General features: G+C 39.5%; 1 long non-coding RNA gene across 1 annotated transcript in view; it reads left to right on the plus strand.

The window, feature by feature from the left end:
• The window catches only part of LOC123375342, a 45,938-nt gene that overhangs the window by 17,372 nt on the left and 17,245 nt on the right, over nt 1-11,321 (plus strand). The window lies entirely within an intron of this gene.

The following is an 11,321-nucleotide window of genomic DNA, read 5'->3' on the forward strand; positions in this document are numbered from 1 at the left end:
AGACAAGGTAACTTTTTCTGTACACGAACACCTAAACATGTGTTCCATTTTGTTGAATTATTCCAAGTATTAAAAATTTGATCAGAGATTATTTTTTTTCCTTTTACAAGTGATGTGTGATTTGGAGTAAATATATTAGTGTAGTATAATATTGGAAGCATACCATACCTAGACATTGTTTATTGTATTTTTAAAAGGGAGACTGAATCTCACAAAACATATTGACATATGGAGTTCTGAAGATTGGTTATTTAGTGAGCTCTGTAAATTATTTCTGATTGCGGACAGATAAAGACAGATTTTTGAAAGTGGCCTCTAATTTACGTGCCCTGGTTTTTGGTTTCATACATGGGTGTCTGAAGTTTTGAACCTCAGTCAAAACATTTAAATATCCTTAAAGGCATAAATAAGTGGCCTGATTTTCAGAGACTGTGCACCTTCAGCTTCCCTAGAAGTTAAAGGCATTGTTGGTGGTCAGCACCTCAGGAAATCAGACCACTTCTTTAGGATATCTAAATATAGATTTAGGTGACTAACTTTTGTCTCTCATTTTTGAAAATGTTGAACAGAGTCTGCTCTCTGGACTTCACTGGGAGCTGCAGTTCTCCGCACCTCTGGAAATCAGACCTTAAGTCTCTACATTTGGATACTCAATAATTGAGTCACCCAAAATTAGAGATCACATTTAAAAATATTAGTCTTCTTGTATTGTTATTACTCCTCAACACTGTGTGAGCTACAGAACACAAGACACTAAATATGCTTTAAAAGGACAGCGTTAAAGAAAAGTGATAATATAAATATCTTATTTTTTCCCTCACATGACCACCCACTTACCTGCCTTCTGAATTATATCTGCTCATTTTAGTTAAATAAGACAAGCTTTTGCTGCTGTTAGCACTGGAGAACTAAGGAAGGTGTGTGTGTGTGGTGGGGGTGCTCTACTTTCTATTCTACCTCATGCTTCATCAAGAATAGAACTCAGCACTTTCAACCTGTAGAGCAGAGATAGTAATGGAAGTTCTGAGTATGAAGGGGCCTTGTCTTGCATGTGCCTTTCCCCCTTTCCAAACAGAAAGGAGTCAGATTCCTTCATGGTGCCAATTTCTTCTTTCCCCAGACTTGTGCTGGGTTCTCCAGGTCATTGCACATGGAGAGGAGATGAGTCACAGAGGGCATGCCCCATCATGACTCCATTCCAATCCCTGTGGGAAATTTACATAAGACTAAGCTGTGTTAGCTTTTGCATAAAGCCCCTGCAATCTGTGGAACACTCCCATCCCCCTATGGCAGCTCCAGGAGCAGACACCTCAGAGAGATTCCTATAGTTCTACCACCTTGGACTACCCTAAACTTCTCTGCCCTTTGTGTTTGCATGCCATATGAAGACTCTTGCTATCTCTCAAATACAGAGTTCACACAGTCTACATAAGCAGTTATTGCCATATAAGTAGTTTTGGATCACAATGTGTATGACAGGAAGGATGACGACAGCTGCGAGAGATCAGAATGATCATGGCCCAGGGTGGGGCTACACCTGAACTGTCTCCCCTACCCCCACAGCAATGGTCAGCGTACAGGCGAGTCTCATCTTAGCGCATTTAACATGCGCGAATTCAGCTTTGCGCTGTCGGCAAAAACAAAAAACAAAACAAAAAAAAGAGAAAAATAACAATTTAAATACTGTACCTGTAGTGCGGGCGATTCCACCTGCCATTGAACTCAATGTAATTTTGACTATACGCGATTTTTGCTTTACGTGCTGACAGCGGAACATAACCCCAGCGTAAGATGAGACTTGCCTGTAGATTAGAAGAGGAGGGGAGCTAACCAGTTCTAGCAGTTGCGATTGCCATCATGTGGTGAATTGACATTGAATCATCTTGAGAGAGACAGAGACGGGAAGAGAAGAGAAAGAGGATGAGGGAATAAGTGTATCTGAAAGGAGTCTGTGTTCTCAAGGAAATCAATAGCCATCCAAGCAAAACTGTGTGTGTGCATGCACACATTCACTAGTGCAGCTTTTGTGGAGGAAGATTCCTTTTAGTTTCAGATACCCCCCCCATCTATATGCACTACCATGGAAAGTCAGAAGAGGCGAGAGTGCTCACAGAGTCATTCTGTATCACCTGCCTTCTAACTAGAGGTGGGGGAAGACTGTAGCAAAATCTCTTTTCCACTGGAGAGGTACAAGATAGCAGCATCTCCTTCTCCCTTCCATGCACTTGTGGATCCTGTAGAAGTTCTGAACGTGTACAAGCTTGGTATTACTGAGGGGGTGAACTCTTGCCATTGTTAACAGAAGAGTGGAAGCTTCACTATCCCATTCTCCACCTTACTCTGGTCCCTAGTTACCAATGAAAGCAACAGGAAATCATGGTCTTATCTACTATGGCACTCTTTTCAACAGGAGCCAGGAAATCTGATCACTCATCTTGACCTACAATGTGAGGTTGTGCCACTGTTTAATGGTATATAAATGAATGACAATGAGACTGGTAGCCAATATTAAAAGGTGACTAAATTAATCTTACAAAGTCTATTAATGGATAAATAAAGGGATTCATTTCCTCTTTATATATAGAAAGTACTGTTACACCCTTATTCAAAATGTGCCTTTTATAGCTAATCAGTGATGTTGCTCATGTACATGGATTGGTTAGTACTGTTGTTTTAACCTTTCACCTAGCTGAGGACTACAAACAAAAGATGAAGAAAAAGATTAAATATTCCAGAGAGAGAGGTTTGACATGATTGTATCCATGCTGCACATTTCCAAACATCATAAGTAATTACAATTGACATCTCTGAGACAGATTTCTGTTAGCGATCTGCCTGAGGCGTCAGGTGATCAGGCTGAGGCTGCAGGATCGTTAGGGGAGGGGATGAAGGAGCACACCAAGTGTCTAAGTTTTAAAGCTTTATTAATAAAATAACAGTGGTGAGCGCGGGGGCTCCCCACGTCACTCAAAGGAATGAAGAAAGCATTAGTACCCCTGCACTAACCCACTTTCATACTCACACATGCACAACCCAAGGCTGGCCAAGCCTGGGTGTAATATAAGAAGAGAAGGGGGTAGGGTGGACGAGGGTCTGTTGTTGATCTCCAACTTGACTCAGCTCTCAGAAGGGTTTTTAAGTCCTGGGTTCTTTTGAGGGCATTTCGTTCAGGGACCTCTGTCCCCCATGCTCTTTGTCCCAGTCCAAACCATCTTTCTGCGGCTTCCTCAGCTTTCCCAAAACACACCAGCTTCAGGGACACGAGACTTTGTTTTCCCCCTCGCTAACCTTCACTGTCTCACTAGTTTGCGCAGCCTCTACAGTCCTGCTTAGCTTAGTTTTCCTTTCTCACGGCTGATCAGGGTTGGAATCTAGGCTCCCGTCTTTCTTGGCAGGTAGCCGAGAGTCAGTTGTGTGCAATGGCCTTGGGCTGAAGTCAGACTCTTATTTTCGGACCTAGTTGGAGCGTCGAGTTAACCCATCCCCTTCTCTCTCCCACCCTCTTTGGCCTCTTCCAACCTGCAAAGGAAACTTTCACTCCACACTCACACCTTTAACCCTTCCTGAAATACCTTGCAATGCCTGCAACAGTGTTAGCAACATACAATGCTGGTCTGCCTCCCCAAGGGACCCCCGAGAGAGGGGGCCATTGGGTTGTGACACCTCCACTTCTGCATTGTCTCCAAATAAGGGGGGTGAGGGACAAAACAAAGCCAGATTTAAAAAGAGAACATTTGCAAAGAACTTGAAAAACAAAACCAACCAAAGAAATCCACATGGCTGGTAAGTCTCTGAATTCCTTTTGCTGCCATCAGTAATTATTAAAGCCACTTATGAAGGGCTAGAGGGTGGGAGAGAGTAGAAAAAGGACATAGTGGTAGCTTCCATGCTCCTAACCTTTAGCCCAGTGGCTAGGACAAGCATATGGGTAATTAACCAGTGGAACAAATTTTGCCAAGGGTTGTGGTGGATTCTCAATCAATGACAATTTTAAAATCAAAATTGGATATATTTCTAAAAGCTCTCCTCTAGGAATTATTTTGGGAACGTTCTATGTCCTGTGTTATATGCAGGAGGTAAGGCTAGGTGATCACAATGGTCCCTCCTTGCTTTGGAATCTATGAAAGAGATTTAAAATAAATATATTTGTCTGAGCAGTGGTAAGCAGTGCTGCTTTTAAATTGGAATTAATCATCATATTGGGAAAATCTAAGCCTGTGTGGTGACTATTCATCAAGGAAATAATCCTCCCCATTGAAGTCAACATTTTGAGATTGACTAATGGAGTTAGAATCAGGCCACACAAAAAAAAAGAAGTCTTGTTACTAGAGTTCAGAATATAGAGAGGATGATAAGGATTCATTATATGCTAGTGATGTTGATGATCTATGCTGAAAAAGGAATCCAGCTGTAAAATAGTAAAGGCTGCTTTGTTAAATGTTAGGAACTTTCAGATAATTGTATGCTGTAACCTCACAACTCCTCATTGACTTCAATGAGAGTTAAATGGTGAAGTTCTGTGCAAAATTTCCCATGAAAATGAATGGAGAGTTTGGAAGCCCTGGTGGATATTAGATAGCTCAGAGATGCTAACTAGAGCTTTGCACTGCTGTGGGTCATATCTTTTGCTCTTGTTAATATAATTAAAATGATAACTTGAAGGTGGTTTCCTCTTAATGAGGTAATTATTGTATCCTAGGCCTGACCTTGGAGTTTATTTCTGAGCTAACAAGGAGTGAGAAGCTGAGACAAAATGTCTTTGTTGCTGGACACATCTTGAAAATTGACTAGATGAGCCAATCAGAGCAAAGAGATTACAGTAGCAAATTAGAGTATACAAATTTTGTATATTAATGAGAATGCAAATTTCTTCACTCTGGCTAATAATGGCTGTCACTCAATTAGAGGACAGGGATTCACATGCTCTGTGTTTGTTGAGAAATAACAATGCAGTGTTATCCTAATCATACCCCCACAATCAATTACAGTGCAAGGAACGGCATAAGTGATAAAGAACTGTAGAGCGTCTTTGAATTCTCATTCAACACAATATTTAGAGGGGTTGTCAAAACATGTTTTTAACAAACAAATTAGTAAACTTCCAATGAAAAACTAGAAATAAACATTTTTAAACTGAATACTTTTGGGAGGCTGGTCATTTTGAAAAAAGAAAGAAAAATCTTCATGTGGAATTACAAAAACACATTTTTAAAAAAATTTCCTGTGGAAAAAAAATTGGTATTTTCAACTAAGTCTAATAATATTAGAAAACTAGGGGCTAACTGATTATTGAAAATACAATAATGTGATGTGAAATCATGCGTGTTGGATGGTAGAGCTCTCATGTAGTGTCAATTGCTATTGTGGTGCGTTTTCTTTTTTATAACTAAGTAAAAAAATCATGTTCTGTGAGACTGAGGGAAAATTAGAAGGGACTGTGGATAAAGTTGGCAAATCTGGTGCAACAAAAAGAGAACTTCTTGTCTTTTCTCACTGCGATGCATGGCTTCCTTATCTGTCATTTAAATTAATGTAAAAATGATGCTTTTTTGGGAAAACCCTTTTCTGTTTACTCATGTATGAATAGAAGAAACTATTGCTCTTCAGCAGTTGAGATAAGTATTTTTTTCTATAATAGTATTTTGCAACTTATAAAATATTATGGGAACTCATTATTGTAATGTTATGGTTACATTTTAAAAGTTTGAAAATCAGGAAATCCAAAAGTCAATGTTCTCATAATAAACTATACTTCCTTCTAGGGATATACTATGTTAGCCCTCTTATTGTCTGAAGTCACAGTACTCCTATTCAGGAAAGCATTGTTAGTCTGAATTAGTAATTTCTTTCCATTGGATTGTGTTATACTTTTCTCTGCTAGACTGAAGAGCTCATTATTAAATATTTGTTCCTCATGTAGAAACTTATAGACTGTAATCAAGCCATCCCTTAACCTTCTCTTTGATAAGGTAAATAAACTGAGTTCTTTGATCTATAAGGTATGTTTTCTAATGCTTTAATCATTTTCGTGGCTATTCTCTGAACCCTCTCCAATTTATCAACATCCTTTTTGAATTTTGGGAACTAAAACAGCGGTCACACTTGTGCGAAGGACAGATGCAAAGTAATCTCACTATTCATATTTAGGATTCCCCTGTTTATGCTACCCAGGATCACATTGTCTCTTAAGCACTGCATATTGATCACCAGCCCCTCTCCCGCCCACCTCCCCCACACTAATACATTAGGAAAGTTTTCTGCAGCTCATGGCAGTTATATTAGAGCACAATAATGTCACATTTTGAACAAAGAGAAGCATAATCTGTATTTTTAAACAACAGTATTTGCTGAATTAATGTTTCATCAAATGCATTTCAATTGTGGTTATAGCACAACACTTTAACACACACCAGGCTCACGTCATCTATGCTAGCCCTAAAGCCACTGTAGCCAACTATGGAAGATCACACATGTTGGCAGATTACCTGGTGTCAGATCCAGCATAGCACCTCCAATGCCACCATCACCCTCTGAAGATATTGCCAAAGGAAAGAAGTATGGCTAGAGCTTGCCTACATAATGACTGATTTCAGGCTGCCACATCAGCCTCTTGGGCCATAGGCAACTGGTGTAACTTCAGGTATACCTACACTGCAATCAGGTATATCTACGCTCATGCCAGCTGACGCAGGCTTGTGGCACTCTGGCTAAGGGACTGTTCAGTTGCAGTGTAGATGTTTGGGTTTGGGCTGGAACCCAAGATTTTGGACAGTGTGAGGTTCCCAGAATTCAGGCTGCAGCTCAAGCCTGAACATCTACACTACAGCTAAACAGCCCCTTACCCTGAGCCCGAGTCAGCTGGCAGGGGCCAGCTGTGGGTTTTTAATTGCACTGTAGACATACCCTTAGAGCAGCCTCACATAGTAACCAACCCAGCACACATGCAACTCTCAGATTCAGAGAAGACAAAGGGCCACATTTGCTTCCTCCTCTCTAGACTGTGCTGTGCTCTCCCTAAGCAGAGGATCTCAGCCAATGGAGTTGGAGGACTGAATTTTCAGTTATGTAAAGGCTCCTTTACAGAGCTCTGGTAGAATTAGTGCAAATGAGAATCAACCCCTAAAAATCAGTTCAGAAAATAAACATTTTGATAAATGTTTTTAAATTATTCAGATATAATTACATCTTCATTTAATTAAACACATATACTTAAGCATTATTTAAGATAGATAGATAGTAGTTAATTCCTATCTATCTATCTATATACACACACACATATAGATGAGTGACAAATATATTAAATAATTCCTGTTTAAAGTGCATTTTCCTGCTCATTTTATATATGGTGATTAATGATTTTATTTCTGTTTTTCTCAGGTTACCCTTAATTATTAAAAATTGGTCTGTTACATGTACTAGGGGAAGAGAAAAGTACAACGGCAGAAAAGAAGGTCTTTCGTTACTTTCCAGCTATTCTATATGTAATGAAACATGAGAAATGTATTGTCCTGAGTATCTGATTTGAGATGTTTGCAAGAAGCTAATAATAGTGTTGTAACACTTTGAGCACATTTTAGCCTGACACTTAAATTTGATTTCAGTGTTTACAAATCTTTAAGGGTTAGTATGAAAGACATCTAAACTCAATAAAATCTAATCTAGAGGAGAAACTATTGAGTTAATGAAACCCATTATGAACCTTAATGGTGATATACTGTTGAACAACAACAAATTTAGTAAACTAACATTTGGGCTTTTGTTGTTGTTGTTTTTTTAACAAACCATATTAGAAATGTCATTATGTGTATGCTCTGCTAAGAACCTTAGGTAACGAATTAATTCAAGTCTATGATACCAATCAGCTCCTGTAAACAGTGTACTGTAATTTAGCTACACAAAGTATTCTACTTTTTTTCCTGTATTGCCATGATGTTTTTCATTATGAAATCTAACAACATGCTTATGTGTCTGCCTCATTATGATCATTGGTTCAGGTTATTCTCCCTATAATAGGGAGAACTTCCAAATAGAACTGCAGAGATTGAACCAGCTTTCCCAGATAGGATTTGTAAATCTTTGTACCACCAAATACTTATACCCTAAGCCCACAAAACATTTATTCACATTTAATATTATGCATGAGTATTCTCATTGACTACAACAGGACAGCTCACAAGCACAAGCTTAAAATTGTGCCAAAGTGTTGGCAAGATCTGTTCCATATTCATGAAAAGCTTGGTTAATATAATAGTGCAAGGGACGTCCCCTCCCCCGGTAGCTCTGTTGCTGATGGGTGGGGTTTGAGAGAGAGGTGGGGCGAACAGAAAGTATAAGAGTGTTCATTTGGAGGGTGGGGCCGCCCATTCCCAGTTCTAGAAGAGACAGGTGCTGCTGTGTGAGGTATCTGGCTTCATTAGCATTTGTTGGATTTTTAAACATTGTGGTCTTGGCTCATTCCTTCAGATACTCTGGCTACCTTTACACTGTCTACCAACTAAAGAGGGTGTGTGGGGCGGAAGGGACTCTATTCATACACCACTGAGTATCTCAGTATGCATAAGGACATACATAGCAAGCAAATAGCCATGCCTATCTGTGAAACAGTCTTCCCTTCCCCACATTTTTATACTTGTCAGAATCCTTGTGTAAGATGAGAGGGGCAAGATCTATGGCTGAACAACAGATAGGCAAACAGACAGACCCACTAATCTTTTGCACTGCACTAATGTTCAACATAATACTTTCAGAAATAAATGAGACAGCCAGCTGGTAGCTGTCTCTTTTCACCTCCCAGAAAAGATTTAATAGCAAAACTATAGTGACCTGCAATATTAAAGCTTCATTATTTTTACAATACATACTGTGGAACATTTTCTAGGACATTTGAGATATCAATTAATATTGAACTATAACAATCAAAGTAAATCATCAAAGAGCAATTTGGCATATATTATCCATGGTGTTTTACTGTGGTTTATTCATTCTTGGAGAAAAAACAAAAACAGTTCTTGGGCAGAAACAGACAAAACAAGTGGAGGGATCCCCCACTCCACAAACTATGGAGCAACTGAAGAGAGGCTCCATGTAGGCTATCGAAGCCCAAGAGTTAAAGTAGTTTCAATGGTAAAGAACCAATAAGTCTGTGTAACGGCAGATACTCTATCCTAGCCCAATCTTTCCCTATCCAACTGATCCTGCCCTTACCCCTCAAATACACAAATATTCTGCCTCCCCCCACCCCTTTTCTGCAGTAGAGCTGGGTCAGTCCTGCTACTCAGGAGCCCTCAGAAATCTTAAAAGGTACGAGCACAATTTGCTCCTGTCATAAACAGATAGTTAAGGGTTAAGGTCTGTTTTACCTGTAAAGGGTTAACATGCAGTACCTGGTGACCACCTGACCAGAGGACCAATCAAGGAACAGATTATTTTCAAATCTCTGTGGAGGGAAGCCTTTGTCTGTGTTCCCTGTTTTGCTCAGAGAGCTCTCTTTGGATCTAAGAGAGGACAGTCATGTCTCCAAGTTCTCCTGGAGTAGTTTCTACTATTCAATAGTGAGTATTAATTAGAAAGACGAATTAGGCTTATAATTTGATTTCTACATTTGCAATTGTGTGTTTTGCTAAAGGAAATTCTTTATTCCTGTTTGCTGATATTGCTTTTACTGAGAAAGGGGGGAGGGGGAATTCTCTCCAGAGATTGATAAATTTAGACCCTATATGGTTCTATCTTGGATTACAGAGACAAGTTACTTTCTTTTTATTCTTTAATAAATTCTTTTCTTTTCTATTAAGGACTTGTTTGGTCTTTCCTTGGGTGGATTCTCAGGGAAAGAGAAGGGGGAGGTATCCCTCTGTAGTTAGATCCCGGTATCTCTCCTAGGAAAAGGGAGGGGGGAGGAAGCAGGGGGAATGGTTTATTTCTCCTGGGTGTAAGAACTCCATTTATTTGGGGCTCTTGGAATCCCCTAGGATTTTGGGGAAGGACTGTGTCTCAATCCACATATCTGATTGAGTGGTGGCAGCTTACTAGATCTAAACTAGGATTTTAGTTTAGAGGGAAACCAAGTCAGGTCCCCACATTGGAACCCAACAGTTCCAAGTGGGGGTGAGACCTATGACAGCTCCTTACTCACTTGTGATGTCCTGTACTATTTTACAAAATTCAGAGATTTGCAATGAATCGGTCAGGGTAAATTAATGACATTCTACTTTACATTATCATTATATAGCACCCTTCAGCAGAGGATCTCAAACCACTTACACATAATAATTAAGTGTAGCAGCTTTCCTCTGAGGAAAAGAAGTATTGCTTTAGTCACTTTACAGATGAGGTAACTGAGGCACAAACAGATCAAGGCCAAATTTTTGCAAGCATCCACTAACTTGGGATGTCTCCATTTTGGTTGTCCCACTCAATAACTATAGATCCTGATTCTGAGAGGTGATCAGCACCTACATTTTTAATTCAAGCCAACTGGGGTTGGCTCATCTCTCTCTCTCTCAAAAAAAGAATCAGGCCCCAAGTGTGTCAAGTCTGGCACCCAAAATTAGAGGCACCTATATGTTGTGAATGTTCTTAAAAATTTAGACACTAATGACTGTCCAAGGTCACACAGCAAGTTAACGGAGACCTTAGAAGAAAACCCAGAAATGCCTACTCTCAGTTCCATGCAGTAACCTCTAGCCCACATTCACTTTTTTTAAAAAGTGCCCCTCTCACCTTACACAAGGATTCTGACAAATAAAAAAGATGATAAAAAATGGTTTCACAGATAGGCATGGCTATTTGCTTGGTATGTATGTTCTTTCACAAAACATTCTACAGCCTGGGGATCTCACTTTCTAACAATGACTTCTGGATAAACACTGAATGAGGAATGACTAAATCATAAAATAGTCAGTTGTATTAGAGCCAGCCCACCTATCATTTCAGAAGAGCTCACAAAAGCAGATATAGTGGGCAAATGCTGACTTTTGAATGGTGACCACTGTTGCCACAAAGTGGTATTATAAATGAGAGATGTTTGAAAACTTTTTTTAATCATAAAATATCAATTTGTTGAAAATTAAACTGTTTGTAAAAAAGGTTTGTTTCAACAAATCTTCCAGTTTGATTTTTTTGGGAGGTGGGGGGAAGGAAGGGACAGGCTGAAGTTTTAAAATTATCCATACTAACACCTACATAACACTTCTGAAGTCAATTGGGATACACAGGTGCAAATAGGGCAGAATTCAGCCCCTTCTTTTCCCTGGAAGTAAACTGACTAGCTCATGGGCAGGAGCAGGATCTAATGATGGGAAAAGGCAATGGCTGCACTATTT

Source organism: Mauremys mutica, chromosome 8 (assembly GCF_020497125.1).
Source record: "Mauremys mutica isolate MM-2020 ecotype Southern chromosome 8, ASM2049712v1, whole genome shotgun sequence".
In the NCBI taxonomy this organism is placed as follows: Eukaryota; Metazoa; Chordata; order Testudines; family Geoemydidae; genus Mauremys; species Mauremys mutica.